Here is a 17427-nt window from a genome sequence, read left to right as displayed (position 1 = left end):
TGCTTCCTGAGAAGGACTGGACCAGGAGTGGTGAGCCAGACTGAGAATGTAGTTCCCGATGCCGACCTTCTCTTGAAAGTGAATAGGAGCTCATGAGGGGTAGCGTTGATCGTGGTACATAGTAGAGACCAGATAGAATGGAACGCCATAGGGAGGACTTCCTGCCAGCGTGAGTCTGGAAGGCCTTTTGACTTCATGACCAGTTTGACAGCCTTCCAGACTGTGGCATTCTCCGTTTCAATCTGCCCGTTCCCACAAGGGTTGTAGCTAGTAATACTCCCTAGCAGGGGTAGTGGGAGCAGCCAGTCTTTGGAAGGGGTCATCTGGGTGAGCGAGCTTGCTGGCTTCGAGGTCGTCGTTCTCGAGCTTGGTCTGTCCAGCGATTTGGCCAGCTCGATGTGGCTAGCCAGGTCCTTTCCTGATTCGAGCAGTTGCTGCCTCATGTACCTCGAGTGGACCCCCGCCACTAGAGTGTCCCAGATCTGTTCTTCCTCACGAACGCGGCCCGTAGCCGCTTCGTACCTGCACTTCTTGGCAAGCATCCACAGATCCAGCATGTAGTCATCGATGGTCTCTCCTGGCTGTTGGTGACGTAGAGCAAGTCGGTGCCTCACTAGGACCTCATTTTGCGACTTCAGGTACTTAGTCTTCAACGCCTCGATAGCAGCATCATATGTAGAGCAGTGCCTGATGACTGCATACCCCTTTGTTCCTACCCTCGAAACGAGTGCGGACTTCCAGAGTTCATTGGTGTGGAAGACATCTCTGATCGCGTTCAGGTAGGCCTGGAAGCAGTCTAGCCAGTACGTGAACTCCTCAGCCACGTCGGGGGACAGAGAGCCTATCAGTTGCATACCTGGCTTGAGTAGCACTTCCATTGTTAGGGAATAAGGTAATAAGATTGTAGCATGAATAAAAGCTCTCACGACTGGAGGGAGAACAAATTCTTTTTATTAGCTTATAACTAAAGGTAGGGTCTCACAGTAGACTTCAGAAGGGTTCTGGATTTAGGTGGGTGCCATCAGCACAACAAACTACCAGTGAATCCCAGTTCACTGCACCCTGTGACCACATGTGTTTCCTGCAGATGCTTTGGTTTTCCCCCACATCCCAAAGACATACTTGCAGGTTGGTAGGTTAATTGGTTGCAGCACCCCAGTCTGTACACGAGTTGTTGAATCTGGGAGAATATGAGGGGAATGAGGAGAATAAACAGTATGATTAATGTAAGTGTGGTACAAATTGGTGGTTGATGGTCAGCACAGACTTATTGGCTGAAGGACCCATTTCTGTGTTTTATGTCTCTGTGACTCTTATTTACATGTCAATATCCTTTTGAGGTCTCTGTAACGTAGAGATTTTTATCGTTAGAAAACTTGAATATATTATACTCCTGGACCTCTTGTTGAGTTGTTAACATCTGGGCCCCTGCACTGATCCCTGTAGCACTATGCTGTCTTGCTTTCTGTTTGTTAATTAATCCTTAATCTATGTTGGTATATTCTAATTTTGTTTGATAATCTCTTGTGTGACATCCACGTGCCTTCTGAAAATTAAAAAAAGCACAAATCCAATCTATCTCACTGCAGTGCAGTGTCTGCTCTCAATCAAGAGCTTAGTGACAGGTGTTGCTATCAAATAGCAGTCAGTTATCAGCAATCTGCTCAATTAACTTTCCCAAAATCACTTCGCTTCAGATCTCATCACTGCTCTGGTTTGTCTTAAACAGTCCCAAGGATGTCTTCTCATTCCACAGGGTGTAAGATGATTGAGGAGGCTGAAGTGGAAACTGCTAACATGGAGGTGTGTAGTAAGGAAGCTTTGTAATTCTTTCACCATTTCTAGGCTTCGGTTTGCATCTGTTCTCAGTGCTGTCTGGATGGTCCTGCTCTGTTTGGAGTGGTAATGGATTAGGAGTCTCCACCACATAATGAGAATGATACATTTGTTCATGCAAAATGTAGCAATCCATGAAAAGGCCCCTTGGAGGCAAAGTAGGCTCTAAACTGTAACAGGTTGGAACAAATTCATAGTGAAATCCAGATGCATTTTAAACTGTTTATTAATGAACACAAAAGGACTTGTAACGTGACGTGGTCATTGTATTAATGTGATAACTGTGATAACGGTTAACAGAAAATATTGGAGCCCTACTCACCTTCCCCATCTATATCCCACTGTACTAGTCAATGCCAGCTAACGACTCACACCCTGCGAAATGTCTGGCCATGTGCCAACAACAGAAGTGAGTAGGGTGTGCGCACTGGAAGAAACAACACTGGCAGCCTCCGGACACCAGGACATCGCTACGCCCACAGCCAAACCAACAACAATAAATAACACACCTTTGGCTCCGACAATACTGACCCCTAATTATTCTGTCCCAAATAATAACAATCAAACACAGATATCCAATGTAGGTACTCTCCGATTTGTTACCTATGCAACTTGCATGAAAATAAAGAAAAAATATATAAAATTTATGCATTTATGTTGCATTTGACAAACTAACCAGGGATACAGGACAAAGTAAGAGGTAAAGTCTGCATACTTACCTTGCTATTTGGCGTCCCGAGGTCCGTAGGCTGGCGCAGCCATCTTGATTCCTGAATGCATGTGCGAGTCTTCGGGTGGCGTATGCATGGTGGGTTCACCTATTAAAGTTCGGTTGGCACATACACGAGAGTTAAGGGCATGAATTCAATATCGTTAGGGAAAAAATCAACAATTTGGAGAGAGTGCAGAGATTTACTAGAATGTTGCCAGGGGTACAAGAAGTTATAGGGAAAGGTTAAATAAGTTACGTCTTTATTCTTTGAAGCGTAGAAGGTTGAGAGGGGATTTGATTGAGATATTTAAGATGATTAGAGGTATAGATAGAGTGGACGTGGAGAGGCTGTTTCCTTTAAGAAAGGGGGAGATACAAATGAGGACATAAGCTGTTCTCAACCCTTTTCTTTCCACTCTCATACCACTTTAGATGTTCCCTATGCCATAGGTGCTCTGTGATTAGTAAGGGATTGCTTAAGGTAGTATGTCGGTGGAAAGAAAAAGTTTGAAAACCACTGTTTTAATCGTACCTAATTGACTCATTATGTGCATGGTTTCATAACTCCAAAGGAAATGGGCCAATGACAATTTTTCTCAAGCTAAATATTTCAGTAAAAATTGGGTCTAGAGCAGTGATTCTCAACCTTCCCTTCCCACTCACATACCACCTTAAGCAATCCCTTACTAATCACAGAGCACTGATGGCATAGGGATTACTTAAAGTGGTAAGTGAGTGGAAAGAAAAGGATTGAGAACCGCTTATTTAAGGGGAAGTTGGATATGTATATGGAGGTGAAAGGAATGGAGGGTTATGAGTTGAGTGTAGGTCAGTGGGGTTAGGTGGAAGAAAGTGTTTGGCATGGACTAGAAGGGCCAAGTTAGCTTGCTTCTGTTTTGTAATTGTTATATGGTTATATGTGAAAATAACATCATAGCGCCTCACATCACTCCTTCCACGCTTCCAAAATAATTGACTCTAGCATATGTGAAGGGAGGTTCATCAGGATAGACCGTCCGGGGCAAATCTGCCATCTGCTGTTATCCAGGAGTAGCATCGTACACATATCGACACAATTTTTCTGATTGACACTGTGGCACCAGGAATCCAATATTTTTGGCATTTTCTGGTTAACATATAGTTGCAACCACCATGACCCACCTCTTCATGAACATGTCAAAGAAATAGAGTAAGACAGGATATTTAATCTCTTCTGGCATTGCTGCTCTGCTAAGTCGCCCACCAACTCTTAATGCATCATTTTCCAGAAAGGGGTTGAGTTTCTGAATGTGGCTAGTCCTCTTTTATTCATTCCTTTTCAGAGAATTGAGATTTCATTTTCAAACCTTTTCTTTGAGCAAAAGTAGATTATCTCCATTTCAGCATTAGCCAGTTCTTCAGCTATGAGACCGCCATTTGCCTGAGTCTCAAGATTTCTTGTCTTTTTTTGTGACAGATATCTCTGATGAATGTAATCTGGATGAAACTGAGCAAGAACACAGCTTGCTTGTTTCCTCTTTCTGCTGTGATACTGAAGCAGTCCTTTAAGTCTGAGCATCCATGCTACTGCTCTTTTCAAACGAGTCCAGGATGAGAAGTAATGGATTAAGTGGGTTATTGGATCCACTTCCTCAGACATTATCTGAGCAGCATTTAGAATTATGCTCTTGATTACAGAGTGCTTTTGTGATTTTCCTTCTAATCTATCAGGATTTTGAGGCCATTCTTCCCGATGCTGAAGAAGAAAATGAGGCCTGGATACCCATATTTCTTTCTTCAGAAAAGATTGGACTTTCAAACCTTGGGAAGACATTTCTGCTGGATTGTTAACTGTTTTGACGTATTTCCACTCTAGTGCATGTGAGACTTTGTCAACTTTAGCAACTCTGTTGGCCATGAAAGTTCAGAACCTCCACAGTTGATGTATTTGAGCACAGAGGTTAAAGGTAAAGGTTCCATTATTGTCACATAATACTACATTACATATATGAAATTCTTTAATTTTGTCTACTGTAAGGAAGACAGAGTTGCCACTTTGTCCAGTGCTCCTCACAGAAATGAGGCCCCAGCGAGGAATGAATTTGCAACCCCTGGTTTACAAGACCAGTGCTCCAACCACTGAGCTATCAGAGCCTCTGCTATCGGTCCAAAATATGGAGTCTCCTAGTTCCATCTGCAACTCTTTTCTCCATACTGTGTCCATTCTGCTCGCTATGATGGCAGCTGTCAACTCCATTCAAGGGATAGTGGTTGTCTTTAATGGAGCCACTCTTGCTTTTCCCATCACAAACCCATAATGAGCTTGACCATGGTTATTATTCAGTAAAAAGTAACTAACAGTTCCGTAGCTATCCTCACACGCATGAGCAAAATGATGCAGATGAGCAGGTGTCACTGTTCCAAAGTTTGTGGGTTTGAAGCATCTGTCAACCTTGAAGTCTTCCAGCTTATGAAGATCCTGAATCCAACACATCCATTCCTGTGTAATGGAGTCTGGTATCGTATCATCCCAACCAATCCTTTTCCTACACAAATGTTGCAGGGTCTTCTTGGCAGTCGGAACTACAGGTGCCAATATTCATTGGGGATCATATCTCAAACTGTTGAAAGAATCAACAGTTTTGAGGGGTCGGTCTTTCAAGATGATATTGAACATACCATTGTGTACCTAACACACACTCCACAGGAAGGTTGTCATGGTCCAAGTCCAAATTCTTCATTTCTTTTGCTCTCTCTGTTTCATGAATGGCAGCCAATACGTGACGACTGGTAAGTAGAAAGCCTACTTTGAAATAAATCACTCCTACCTCATGATAAAGAGCTATTGCATTTTCTGAAGTTGCTGAAGTGAGGCAGTCATCTACATAAAGTTGTTCATCATGGTACTTACAGCTTGAGGCTAAACTGTTTCATATTGTCCTCAGCACACTTTCTAAGGGAAAAGTTCGCACAACTTGGAAATGAAGTTGCTCCAAATAGCTGCACTGTCATTCTGTAGTCCACTATGTTCTGACTATACTCTCCATCAGGCCTCCAGAGGAACCATAACAAGTCACAATCTTCTTTTGGTACTTTCACCTGGTAGAATGTTGCTTCAATGTCTGCAGTGATGACAACAGGTTTGTTACGGAATCGAGCCAAGACTCCCATCAATGTACTGGTCAGGTCTGTAAGAACTGAGAATTTAGTGAAACTCCACGAAATATTGCTCCACAATCAAACACCACTCAAAAGTTTTTTTTTAACTTTTGAGGATGCAAAACCCCATGGTATGGTAGATATGATTTTCTGCCATCACTATGTTCCAAGACACCATCTGGTACTTCTCTGTATAACCTTTGAATATCACGTCAGACAAGGAGTTGGTCTAGTCCGAATGAAAGGAAGAATCCCTCTTGAATCTTTGGTTCAGTTTACATGGTTCAGCAATACTTCTATTGTCAGGCATGCATATTTCTCTTTCCTTTAATGGTCATCAAAAGCAATAATGGCCATCAACTAGCTTGGCAGATTTTGAGCCTAAATCCAAGAACTGCTTGATGCTTCCTGGTCATCACTGAGACACTCAGGAAAGTCAGTCCTGAACTGCTGTTCTCACAGCGCATCAAGTTTCACAATTGACATCCTGTTTACACTTCTCATTGACTGTTTCTGAGCATTATCATTTTTTCCTCCTAATGGTCCATTAATTGTCCAACCAAGCATGTTTTGACAGGTCTGTCTCCCACACTCTGTTTTACATCTAGTGGTTCCAGAGCCTTTGATACATCTAAATCAATCAGCAACTCTATTTCAGGAAGATTAAAGTTCTTCAGATGGAGACCAATGATCGATATCGTTTTGATGTGGGATGTTTACTTTTGTGCACAGACATAGTCTTCTGAGTGTATGTGCCTGGGAGATCACAAAAATCGCTGCTGTCCAGTCCAGTGACCTCTGAACCTGAAACAATGCTGTTTTAACAACCTTCCCTTGACCCATAGTTCTCAATAGAATCTTTGACCTTCTTTCCTGAAGATTAAGCTTATTCATTAACCCCAATGTGCAAAATGATGCAGTGCTCTCTGGGTCAAGAAATGCACTGTTGCATTTCCCTTCCTGGCCCTGACTTGTACAGGCATTGTTGAGAGTTTGCAGTTACCCTCACCGGTCCCAGTAACTCCACTTGTCAACAGACGCTGCAGCACTGTTTTTGGCTGCTTCCTTTATTCTGCTTGCTTCTTTTCCATTTCCTCCTTTTTTTGGTGGACATGAAGGATTCTGGAATGCTTTAAACTGCATATATTGCAGCTGAGTTGTTTCTTGCAGTTTTTGCCGATGAATCCTTGACACAGACAGTCAAAACATAATCCATTTTCTTTTAGGAAAACAATTTCTCTCAATGGGCTCTCTTTTCCCACTATGGACACATCTCCAAAGCATGTCCACCTCTACAGCTCTTCTTTAGTTCCTTTATTATTTTCCTTATCTGCAACTGTCACAGTGGTGGCAAAGATGCTTCCATTTATTATTGGAAGAGACTGGCTTGCACTCACTGTTGGAGTCTTTTTGATCTCTCCAAATACTGGCCCTGTTGCAATCCTCACTCAAGGAAATTCACTATATCCTTAAAGGTAGCTCTTTGATTGTGTTTTTCCTGGAAATCCCAGCCCACAGTTCTCCATATATCCCTCAGGTGGTAGGGAAACTACTTCCTTATGATGACTAGCATGTTAGCAGTCATGTCAAGCTCATGCATGTAGTAGATATTTTCCATGGGATTATAACATCTTCTTAGAAAGAGGATGTATGCTTGTAAAGCTTTTGTGTCATCCAGCTTTACTGACGACCATGAAAGAGTCTTTTCCATACAAGCTGCAGCAATTTTATGCTCATTGCCAAAATACTCCTGTGTCATAAAGACTTAGCCTTGCCAAATCCTCTGTCTGAGGCTATATGTAGGCAATGACATGTTCCCTTGGCTGTCCTTTTGTGTACTGTTCCAGAAAATAGAGACATTCTCTAGGATTTTTATTCTTGCTTTCAATGCTGTGTTCAAAGGATTTAATAAATGCTTGGAACTGAAGTGGGTCACCATCAAAAATTTGAACCTCCTCCTTGGGCATGGAGGAGACACTGTAGCTAGATTAATAATACAGTGATTTAATTTTCCCATTCCATGACTGAGAATACATTGCTTTATTGACCATTGTTTGTAGCAGGTAATGTAGCTGGAGATGTCACACGTGCATGTTCATCTGGATTTCTGATGCTTGACTGGAGTGTCAAAGGAGCTGCGGTGAAAGATTGGATATGAGCTGCAGCTGTTTGTGGTGGTTATTATTGGTGTTGGTAACTCTGTGCTTTGGGAGAATTTGCATGTCTTGTAACTGTGGTACAAAAGGATCTGTCTCAACATTGTGAGTTTTCTTTTCCTGTTGTCCTTTCTCAAAATATGACTCCATACCATCAGACACTTCAGATAAGTTACTTTGAACCCCGGATCCCTTTGAAGCTCTTAGTACCTTCACTTTGGCCATAGTAGCAGCAAAGTTTGCTTCCAGTTCTAGCTGCTCTTCCAAAGTATATTTATCCTGAAGCAGTTTTTGTCAAACAACAAGAGCAGCCACTTCAGCCTCTGCCTTTATACATGCAGATGTAATACTGTAAACTCTGAAGCTTGATTCAGTAGAACTTCATTTACTTCTCCTGCTATCAAAATTTGATACATTGTCACCTGGTTGAATTTCAACTTGCATGTCAGATGTTGCCTTAATATTTGACTCTTCAGTTTTAATTGCATATCCTTTGCATTTTCATACTCTTCACCACCATTTTGTGTAACACCTTCAGCCTTTTCCAAGTTGCTGACTTTAAATTCAGTCAATGTCTTCTTCAGTGGTTTTACAGGGTCTTCATTCCCATCAGCCAAAGCCATCTCTTCTTCTATTGCTTGTTTCAGTCTCACAATGAGAATGCTTTTGACACCATTTATATCTAGGTTCCGCCGCTTTCATTCTGATTTGAGGTCTACGACCCGCAAATCTGTGATACATTGCGCCTCAGCGACGACATCGGCAGCAGTAATGGCCATTTTACACGTCTCCCTCCAACCGTCCGCGAGCTGGAGCACCAAGCACGCACAACAAAAGTCCAAAATCAACGTTCCCCAAATGGACAAGTGGCAGCACCTCCAAACTGTGTTCAAACTTGCAACAAATACACAGAAAAATCCACAAATGTAAGCCGACCACTTCTCATAGCTGTGATGAGCTGCTGTCAACGAACGAGTTTCCACTGCAGCAGAAGTTCAAATATCACTGTGATTTTCAGCAAATAACTCTGCCAACATGCATAAAGGACATTCTGCTCTTGGTTTTGAAGTCCTGCAGCCCTTTGTGGCCAATGCTCGGACCGATGGCGACGGATTGCTGACAGAAGATTGCGCTGAGCATTTCCAACATGGCCACCATATTGTTTTCAGTATTGCTCCAAACTGAAGAGGGGAAACAGTCCAAATGTTCCAAAAATGTTCATTCAATCCAAAACTTCAAGGTTCAAGGAGTTCATGCAGTCTGTTGTAGATCAGGCTACGTTGACTAAAATTCGGTCCATGAAAAGGCTACTTGGAGGCTAAGTAGGTTCTTAACTATGACACGTTGGAGCAAATTCATAGTGAAGTCCAGATGCATTTTAAACTTTATTAATGAACACAAAAGGACTCGTAACATGACGTGGTCATTGTTTGAAACGTGTTAACGACTATGGTAACACCATTGGCAATGGTCCATCGAAAATATTGGAGCCTGTTCTCTGGGTAAACTTGTAGCTCTCACTGTGTTCGTCTTAGATTTGTCACAGTGTTTGAGCTACCGAAAGAAAATAGACACACGCCGAGAGCACTTCAGTTTATACAAATCTTTATTACAAATTCTAAAGCTGATAGCAAACTACAATAACTACAATATGCAAGCCCTTCCCAATTATACTTATCAATGCCTGGACTGGTCCCAACTGCCGAAGTGAGGCAACGACCGCACACTTGTAGTAGGTTGTCGGGGTGCTGGTAGCAGCTTCTCCACCTCCCCCGACCAGGACGTTGGCTGGACTCTAGAAGTTCTTCTTGCTGAGAGATGTTGCCACCTCTCGGAGAGTCTCAAACTTCAGCAGTGGGACCATGGCTTATATTACCCAAAATCTGCTTACTCAATCACCTATTCCCAGCACAGAAAGAAAGATAGGCTTCTATCGAATAACACAACTTTCACCTTATCACTTTGAATACAATGGTTTATTTTGCATCAAGATTAGGTCTCTGCCTGAAAGACTGTGACCAAAACAAGCAGGAAGATTAAATGTTCTTGGTACACAGATGTCTTTTTGTCAGATAACTGCATCTCTAGGCCCCATGGTGGAATTTAGCTTATGTCTGCTGAGTCTCAAGCAGGTTAGATTCTCAGCCTTGCAGGAGCGAAAGCATGGTTTAAATCCCCCAATATAGAGCCCTACTCACCCTCCCCATCTCTATCCCGCCATACCAGTCAATGCCAGCTAATGACTCTCAAGCCCCCTCCAACCAATGCGCCAACAACTGAAGTAAATAGTGAACTGAAGAAACAGAACGCGCACAGACTTCGGACCTTGTGATGCCGCTGACACTTGCAGCCAAACCAGCAACAATAAACAACATACCTTTGGCTCCGACAGAAACTTTGAGGGCATCCTTGTATTATTTTCTTTATCCTTGTGGCAATCTTATTGTAAGGGATCTCAGAATTATGTCTCTCTTTCAGGAGTGTGGCCTCCTTATTGGAGAGACTGGGAGAAAACACTAGACCTCCCACCAGATTTGTAGTGTGCTATTGATAGTTCATGCCTTTAAAGTGTACTGTGGGTGGGGGTGGGTGTGGGAAGAAGGGAGATGAGGTGGGCAGGAATTACAGCTTCTTTATCATCATAAGTTTTGTACAAAAGACAGATATCTGGAGGAACTCAGAGAGTCAAGCAGCTTAAAGGCAAGTAGATTATTGGGCATTTTTGGTCAAAACCCTACTTCAGTACTGAAAGATGGGATATTGGACAATTTTAAACAGAAGGAGAATAGGGGTCATTTCGTGATAGGTGGACCAAAAGTGGGGGGGGGGGAATGGGAGATAGATGGAGCCAGGTGGCGGAGTGGGAGTGGTTGTCTTGGAGATAGAGACAGGAGAACAATTCGTAGAAACGATCAAAGGAGAGAAAAACTTGCAGATGGGGCTGGAAAAATGAAGATGGAGGGATGGCAGCCAATTGGGAACAATTGGGCAGGGGATATTGTGGGAGGAGCAAATGGGTGGTAGGAAGGGGAGAAGAACTGGGAGCTTGGAAAGAAGGGTGTGGATGAGGAGGAGAGAGAAAGAGACCAAAGGAGAGCATATTACTTGTGACTCAGCTTGCTGTTGGGTTTGATTATTGAACCCTTTTCCTCAGACTGCGTTGGTGTACTGGAGGAGGTGAATTTCATTACTGTTCAGGTTTGATGCCAGGTGGTCACCAAGGTAACAGGAAATGATTCACATTTTACAAGACCTGCATTGTGATCAGGTTGTACAGTGTCATGAGAGTGGGTTGGCAGAGATCCTTTGTTTAGAACAGTACACAAAAGTACTGGAGAAACTTAGCAGGTCACGCACCATCATGGAAAGTAAATGGCAGATGTCATTTCAGGCAGATTAATTTTGCCAAATTGACTTAGATCACATGAGCTTTTACATTTTGGGGCATTCCTCCCAACTGGGATTTTGTCAAAGACCTTACTGAAGATTACATTTTCCAAGCTACTCTTATCGATAAATTGAATCATCTCCTGAAAAAATTGAATCGCGTCAACCTTGCTGAGAAGTTTGAGCCAGCTGTAGTTTATTAGTAATATTATTACCACTCGATTTATGTGGAAGTCTCACTCCTGGAATAGGACACATAATCTAAGTTTATTTTTGAATGCAGTGCTGAAGGAGTAACATATTTACAGACAAATAGTGTTTTGACCAAGTTTTTCAGTTGAAATCAGGCCAGCATTCTGTGGTACTATTCAAAAAATAAAGTGGGAGTTTGAGCATTACCCTGGCCAACACTTGTACCTCAATAATGGTACCAAATATAACTGAACTTAATTTCATTGTTTTAGGACTTATTAGGTTGCCTTCTCTCACATAATGAATATGAAAATTGTTCCAAAAGTAAATTCCATGTCAGTAAAACAGCATGAGTTTTTCAAGCTTTGCTGGGACCAAGGAAAACTGCCTCAGGACCTTCGTGATGCCATCATCATCACCCTGTACAAAAACAAAGGCGAGAAATCAGACTGCTCAAACTACAGGGGAATCACGCTGCTCTCCATTGCAGGCAAAATCTTCGCTAGGATTCTCCTAAATAGAATAATACCTAGTGTCACCGAGAATGTTCTCCCAGAATCACAGTGCGGCTTTCGCGCAAATAGAGGAACTACTGACATGGTCTTTGCCCTAAGACAGCTCCAAGAAAAGTGCAGAGAACAAAACAAAGGACTCTACATCACCTTTGTTGACCTCACCAAAGCCTTGACACTGTGAGCAGGAAAGGGCTTTGGCAAATTCTAGAGCGCCTCGGATGCCCCCCAAAGTTCCTCAATATGGTTATCCAACTGCACGAAAATCAACAAGGTCGGGTCAGATACAGCAATGAGCTCTCTGAACCCTTCTCCATTAACAATGGCGTGAAGCAAGGCTGCGTTCTCGCACCAACCCTCTTTTCAATCTTCTTCAGCATGATGCTGAACCAAGCCATGAAAGACCTCAACAATGAAGACGCTGTTTACATCCGGTACCGCACGGATGGCAGTCTCTTCAATCTGAGGCGCCTGCAAGCTCACACCAAGACACAAGAGCAACTTGTCCATGAACTACTTTTTGTAGACGAGGCCGCTTTAGTTGGCCATTCAGAGCCAGCTCTTCAGCGCTTGATGTCTTGTTTTGCGGAAACTGCCAAAATGTTTGGCTTGGAAGTCAGCCTGAAGAAAACTGAGGTCCTCCATCAGCCAGCTCCCCACCATGACTACCAGCCCCCCCACATCTCCATCGGGCACACAAAACTCAAAACGGTCAACCAGTTTACCTATCTCGGCTACACCATTTCATCAGATGCAAGGATCGACAACGAGATAGACAACAGACTCGCCAAGGCAAATAGCGCCTTTGGAAGACTACACAAAAGAGTCTGGAAAAACAGCCAACTGAAAAACCTCACAAAGATAAGCGTATACAGAGCCGTTGTCATACCCACTCTCCTGTTCAGCTCCGAATCATGGGTCCTCTACCGGCATCACCTACGGCTCCTAGAACGCTTCCACCAGCGTTGTCTCCTCTCCATCCTCAACATTCACTGGAGCGACTTCATCCCTAACATTGAAGTACTCGAGATGGCAGAGGCCAACAGCATCGAATCCACGCTGTTGAAGATCCAACTGCGCTGGGTAGGTCACTTCTCCAGAATGGAGGACCATCGCCTTCCCAAGATCTTGTTATATGGCGAGCTCTCCACCGGCCATCATGTCAGAGGTGCACCAAAGAAGAAGTACAAGGACTGCCTAAAGAAATCTCTTGGTGCCTGCCACATTGACCACTGCCAGTGGGCTGACATCGCCTCAAACCGTGCATCTTGGCGCCTCACAGTTCGGCGGGCAGCAACCTCCTTTGAAGAAGACCGCAGAGCCCACATCACTGACAAAAGACAAAGGAGGAAAAACCCAACACCCAACCCCAACCAACAAATTTTCCCCTGCAACCGCTGCAACCGTGTCTGCCTGTTCCGCATCGGACTTGTCAGCCACAAACGAGCCTGCAGCTGACATGGACATTTACCCCTCCATAAATCTTCATCTGCGAAGCCAAGCCAAAGAAGAAAACTCTGAGGTACATTGGGTAAAGTAGGAAGTTTTATTCAGTTTATATAGAAACTATTTTTAAGGGAATTTTTGTTGGTGGCATTTACAGCATTGATGTCCATTTCCTTGATTATGGGCAACTAAAGCGGCATCATCTGCAAAGAGTAGTTCACGGACAAGTTTCTCTTGTGTCTTGGTGTGAGCTTGCAGGCGCCTCAGATTGAAGAGACTGCCATCCGTGCGGTACCGGATGTAAACAGCGTCTTCATTGTTGGGGTCTTTCATGGCTTGGTTCAGCATCATGCTGAAGAAGATTGAAAAGAGGGTTGGTGCGAGAACACAGCCTTGCTTCACGCCATTGTTAATGGAGAAGGGTTCAGAGAGCTCATTGCTGTATCTGACCCGACCTTGTTGGTTTTCGTGCAGTTGGGTAATTCATTCAGAGCCAGCTCTTCAGCGCTTGACGTCCTGCTTTGCGGAAACTGCCAAAATGTTTGGCCTGGAAGTCAGCCTGAAGAAAACTGAGGTCCTCCATCAGCCAGCTCCCCACCATGACTACCAGCCCCCCCACATCTCCATCGGGCACACAAAACTCAAAACGGTCAACCAGTTTACCTATCTCGGCTGCACCATTTCATCAGATGCAAGGATCGACAATGAGATAGACAACAGACTCGCCAAGGCAAATAGCGCCTTTGGAAGACTACACAAAAGAGTCTGGAAAAACAACCAACTGAAAAACCTCACAAAGATAAGCGTATACAGAGCCGTTGTCATACCCACACTCCTGTTCGTCTCCGAATCATGGGTCCTCTACCGGCACCACCTACGGCTCCTAGAACGCTTCCACCAGCGTTGTCTCCGCTCCATCCTCAACATCCATTGGAGCGCTCACACCCCTAACGTCGAGGTACTCGAGATGGCAGAGGTCGACAGCATCGAGTCCACGCTGCTGAAGATCCAGCTGCGCTGGATGGGTCACGTCTCCAGAATGGAGGACCATCGCCTTCCCAAGATCGTATTATATGGCGAGCTCTCCACTGGCCACCGTGACAGAGGTGCACCAAAGAAAAGGTACAAGGACTGCCTAAAGAAATCTCTTGGTGCCTGCCACATTGACCACCGCCAGTGGGCTGATAACGCCTCAAACCGTGCATCTTGGCGCCTCACAGTTTGGCGGGCAGCAGCCTCCTTTGAAGAAGACCGCAGAGCCCACCTCACTGACAAAAGGCAAAGGAGGAAAAACCCAACACCCAACCCCAACCAACCAATTTTCCCTTGCAACCGCTGCAATCGTGTCTGCCTGTCCCGCATCGGACTGGTCAGCCACAAACGAGACTGCAGCTGACGTGGACTTTTTTACCCCCTCCATAAATCTTCGTCCGCGAAGCCAAGCCAAAGAAGACAAAAAGCCCTTATAATTTGTAAAAATTGAATAATTAAGCATAATGTGTACCTTCTAGTCTGTAGAGTGTTCTGAGATTTCTATTTTTCACTGAAATTGCTAACATTATTTGAGGAAAGGGAGTTTTTGTGCTATCTTCAGATGGTACCCAAAAATGATTGCCATAATTAGATTGATAATTGCAGCACTTCATTTTGTGAAATGGAGGCACTTAAAAGCAAGAAATATAAATGTAAGTTTGTTGCAATTTATGCACAAGGTAATGGTTGTGCATTGCAATTTCATGTGAGTGGGCCGTATTCCGAGCCATTTCATTAAAAAAAAGCTCAAGAACACTTTCGTTTTAATATTGTACATTTACAATGTCCTACTGCATAGGTCAATCAAAATTATATGAGGGGCAAAAAAAAATCAAGAGAAAAGTATATCTATCATTGTTGCTTGTGCAACTTTGGTGAATTTGAATTAGCTGTCTCCAAACAATCATATCAGTAATTCAGAAAATACTTCAGTGCCTGTAAAAAGCTTTATTCTTTCCAAAGGCCATGAAAGGCACCATATCAATGCAGCCCTTTGTCCTTTTTTTCCACAAATTTCATTTGTTCTTCAAGTGCCATTCAGACACGAAATTCCAATTTTGGTTTCCTCAAAATAGGCACGAAGGGTACATTTGTTAGTCGGTCAATTTCACTTTCTCCACATTTGTCGTGGATTGAGGTTGATCAGATTTTACTTGGATGGTATCAGATGTTATCTGCCTAATCACATAATACAGTAGAGGCTAATTTGTTTCAATTACACATAAAGCCCAAGTCATTAATCATTTTATCACCTAACAACTGTTTTGCTTCATGCTTTGGAAGAAATGCTCAGCATTTGGAAATTTACTATTTAAATTTTATTATCAATTCATAGAAACATAGAAGATAGGAGCAGGAGTAGGTCATTCGACCCTTCGAGCCTGCTCCGCCATTCAACGAGATCATGGCTGATATTAAAGTTCAGTACCCCGTCCCCGCCTTCTCTCCGTAACCTTTAATATCCTTATACTGAAGAAATAGATCTAATTCCCTCTTAAATATATTTAATGAACCTGCCTCTACTGCCCTCTGTGGCAATGAATTCCACAGATTCACCACCCTCTGGGTAAAGAAATTCCTCTTCATCTCGGTCCTAAATGGTTTGCCTATTATCCTCAAACCATGGCCCCGGGTTACAGCGTATCTTTGCCATTAAAATCATATATCATTATTTTACGTGAACAATTTTCAGGAATATTGTGTTGATTTCATTTTTATACAACTGAATTGACTTACCTTTTTTTCTCTCAAGTGTTACAAAGTTGTCCTTCAAATATCTTGAATTAACCACTTAATCTTTTAAAAATGTGATTGAAATTTTGGGGTAATTTAAATTTATTTTCCTTTATTTATAATTGTAAATGGCAACAAAGGTATGGTTAAATATGGTTACAAATGTTTGCTTTTATCAGTGAACCATTTTGATTCAACCAGTCCTAAATTTTGAGATGAACAAAGATGTAACAGAATGAAATGTGCTTTATCCAGAAATTATGTACTTAATTCCTATTTGTTAATTAAACCCATTTTAAAGTAGTTGTACTTTAGAATTGAGGAGACACACTTATGTGAGCTAAGAATCCAGGAGAATATATTGTCGTGGAGAGATACAGCACGGAAACAGGCCCTTCAACACACTAAGTCCATGCTTACCATCAACCACTGATTTACACTAATTCTACATTAATCCCATTTTTATAGCTTGTTCCCACATGCTGATCAACTCCGATCAGATTCATCTTCTCACCTGTGCATTAGGAGTAATTTACTGTGGCCAATTAATCTAAAAACCTGTAATTATTTTGGATGTTGGAGGGTGGTGGAGCATCTGGAGGGAGAACATACAAACTCCATACAGACAGCACTAAAGGTCAGGATTGAATCCAGGTGCCTTGAGCTGCAAAGCAGCACCTGTATACAGATGTTTTTTTTTCTTTGGCTTGGCTTCGCGGACAAAGATTTATGGAGGGGGTAAAAAGTCCACGTCAGCTGCAGGCTCGTTTGTGGCTGACAAGTCCGATGCGGGACAGGCAGACACGGTTGCAGCGGTTGCAGGGGAAAATTGGTTGGTTGGGGTTGGGTGTTGGGTTTTTCTTCCTTTGCCTTTTGTCAGTGAGGTGGGCTCTGCGGTCTTCTTCAAAGGAGGTTGCTGCCCGCCAAACTGTGAGGCGCCAAGATGCACGGTTTGAGGCGTTATCAGCCCACTGGCGGTGGTCAATGTGGCAGGCACCAAGAGATTTCTTTAGGCAGTCCTTGTACCTTTTCTTTGGTGCACCTCTGTCACGGTGGCCAGTGGAGAGCTCGCCATATAACACGATCTTGGGAAGGCGATGGTCCTCCATTCTGGAGACGTGACCCATCCAGCGCAGCTGGATCTTCAGCAGCGTGGACTTGATGCTGTCGACCTCTGCCATCTCGAGTACTTCGACATTAGGGATGAAAGCGCATCCCTAACGTTGAATACAGATGTATACACTAATGTATACAGATCTGGAAATTGGAATATAAAGTGGGA

At 43.3% G+C, this 17427-nt stretch overlaps 1 protein-coding gene and 1 long non-coding RNA gene across 5 annotated transcripts in view; one reads left to right on the top strand and one right to left on the bottom strand.

Moving 5' to 3' along the window:
• LOC138740663 (uncharacterized) overlaps positions 1–11047 on the bottom strand; it is a 29748-nt gene extending 18701 nt beyond the window's left edge. The window contains exons 1-2 of the long non-coding RNA XR_011343102.1: positions 10948–11047; positions 2556–2654 (exon numbers count right to left, since the gene is read on the bottom strand). This is a non-coding gene — a long non-coding RNA (uncharacterized lncRNA). The remainder of the gene's footprint in view (positions 1–2555; positions 2655–10947) is intronic.
• rps6kal (ribosomal protein S6 kinase a, like) overlaps positions 1–17427 on the top strand; it is a 147462-nt gene that overhangs the window by 46329 nt on the left and 83706 nt on the right. The window lies entirely within an intron of this gene.

This window comes from Narcine bancroftii, chromosome 8, assembly GCF_036971445.1.
Source record: "Narcine bancroftii isolate sNarBan1 chromosome 8, sNarBan1.hap1, whole genome shotgun sequence".
In the NCBI taxonomy this organism is placed as follows: domain Eukaryota; kingdom Metazoa; phylum Chordata; class Chondrichthyes; order Torpediniformes; family Narcinidae; genus Narcine; species Narcine bancroftii.
Note: the sequence above shows the minus strand (reverse complement) of the source record. Positions and strands in the feature narration are given on the sequence as shown.